Genomic DNA, 2,544 nt, shown 5'->3' with positions numbered 1-2,544 from the left:
GTGGTAGGACGGGCAGAGGTAATGAGGGTAAGAACATCACTTGGAGAGAGAGGGGAGAAGGAGGTTAGTGTGTGGGTGAAGGGAGGGTCTGGTGACCCAGCGGTGAGTAAAGGTGAGTCAGAAAAAGAAGAGCGAATATCATCAACCTTTTTTTCAAAGTGGTTAACAAAGTCGCTCGACAGAAGTGAGGAGGGGGAAGGGGCTTTGGGGGGGTCCAAGAGGGTGGAGAAGATGGAAAATAGTTTTTTGGGATTGGAATAGGAAGATTGGATCTTATCTTGAAAGAAAGTGCTTTTTGCCTGAGAGATCGAAGCAGAGAAAGAGGAGAGGAGAGCCTGATAGGTTAGGAGGTCGTCATGGTGTTTGGATTTCCACCATTTCCGCTCTGCTGCACAAAGGATGGTTCTATTAGCACGCAGTGCGTCATTTAGCCAGGGATGAGGAGGGGACATATAAGGAGGGTACTTATAAACCTGCGGCGAAAACCCCTCTTGTCTGTCAGTGTGATTATGACTGATTTTAGTAAGTAACGAAATAACTCGTGTCGGGGCAATGTTAGTAACTGTAGTGTGATTACTGAATTATAAAAGTAGCGCGTTACACTACTCCGTTACCGACAAAAGTAATATTAACGCGTTACACCCAACTCTGGGTAGAGGGGGAGAGGGAACGAAGGTTGCAGCGGACAGGTGCAGAGTTAGAAGAGATTAGTTTGTTATGTTTGGAAAGGGGTAGAGAGAATGAAATGAAGAAGTGATCGGCACAACAACCTCCTAGAGCTACGGGCAGTAGTGTTGGTCCTCCAGCATTTCAAACCCTTAATTCAAGGGAGACATGTAATGGTCAGGAGCGACAACAGCACCACAGTGTCTTATATCAACAGGCAGGGAGGAGTCCGCTCCGCCGCTTTGTTGACCACAGCGGATAAATTGTGGTTATGGGCTTCAGAGTCGGTTTTATCTCTGAGAGCCCCCCACATTCCGGGTCTGGAGAACAGGGGGGGCCGACCTCATGTCGAGGGGTGGACCCCTGCCAGGCGAGTGGGCGTTTCATCCGGAGGTGGTGAAGCGGAGGTGGTGAAGCGGAGCTGGGCCCGGTTCGGGACAGCAGAGGTGGATCTGTTCGCCAGCCGGCGCAACACCCACTGCGCCCTGTGGTTCTCCATGGCTCTGAGCGACGACCCGCCCTTGGGGGTGGACGCGTTAGCACACGGCCATGGCCAAAGAAGCTGCATTACGCCTTTCCACCGTTGTGTCTCATTCTCCCACTATTGGGGATAGTGAGGCGAGAACGTCTGTCAATCATCCTAGTAGCCCCGGATCGCGTGGGGGCGCTGTGGTACTCAGAGATGACACAGATGAAGGTGGGCCAGCCCTGGGCGCTCCCCCAAGTCTGGGGGGCAATCTCTCAGGAGGCACGTGCAATCGTTACCCACTCTGGGCCAACCTCACCAGGCTTGGCTCCTGAGAGGGACAGGCTAAGGCAGGGTGGATTATCTGATAGTGTTATTCAGTCTATCCAGGCAGCTAGAGCTGAATCCACCACAGCCTGTTACAGGCCAAAGTGGCTAGGATTCCTGTGATGGTGTGAGGAGCGGACAATAGAGCCCCTATCTTGTGAATTGGGATCTATTTTGTTGCGCTTATAGTTATTGGTGGACAGGGGGCTTGCTCATTGCACAGTGAAAGTGTATGCAGCAGCCATCTCGTCCTGCCATGAGGGATTTGGCGGCAGGTCAGCCTTTTCTCTGCCGCTAATGTCGCGTTTTTTGCGGGGGGTCAGGGGTTCTGCGCCCAGTAGTGCGCGCCTCCGCCCTGCAGTGGGACCTGCCGCTGGTGCTGGAGGCTCTGGTCACAGAACCATTTGAGCCTCTGGAGCTCTCCTCCCTGAAAGCACTGTCGTGGAAGACAGCATTGACACTTGCCTTAACGTCAGCCAAAAGAGTGTCTGAGTTAACCGCTTTATCGGCGCACCCAAGTTGTTTAATGATTCGGGGCGACCAGAGCGGGGCGACACTCAGACTGAACCCCTCCTTTGTGCCCAAGAGCCTAAGGAGTGCGTTCAGGTCGAGGGCTATTCAGTTGGGGGGTTTTAATCCGCGGGATAAGCGCGTCAGGGTGTGCTCTGTCAGCCGCAGCCTCTTTTCTCTGCACGGTTACGACCGAGGGAGAGGTGGGTGAGGCTCAGCGGCTGCTAACCAGAAAGCCGGTCAGAAACAGTGGGATGGAACAGTGTTGTTGTGGGACGACAGTGCGTGTATACATCGGGGCTCTGTGAGAGACATAACGAGGGATATAACGAGGAGTTACGTATGGTAACCCTTGTTATATAAACAGAAGTGGAGCCCTCTACCTCTGGGGCCCTGTCTGTCCTATGCTGCTTGCTGAAGAGAAGTAAAGGATTTCAGTGAGGAGGCGAGGCTGCCTCTTATGCGGTGAGATGTGCGCGCATTCAGGTAGGCCCGCCCCAGGGCCGGCTACGTCTAGAAAGTCTCAGTGAAAGAATGCTTGCATGATAGGATCGAGGGGAGTACCCATAGAGTCC

Source organism: Notothenia coriiceps, unplaced genomic scaffold (genome assembly GCF_000735185.1).
Source record: "Notothenia coriiceps isolate Sejong01 unplaced genomic scaffold, NC01 NC01_scaffold00026424, whole genome shotgun sequence".
NCBI classification, from domain to species: Eukaryota; Metazoa; Chordata; class Actinopteri; order Perciformes; family Nototheniidae; genus Notothenia; species Notothenia coriiceps.
This window is presented reverse-complemented; position numbering follows the sequence as displayed.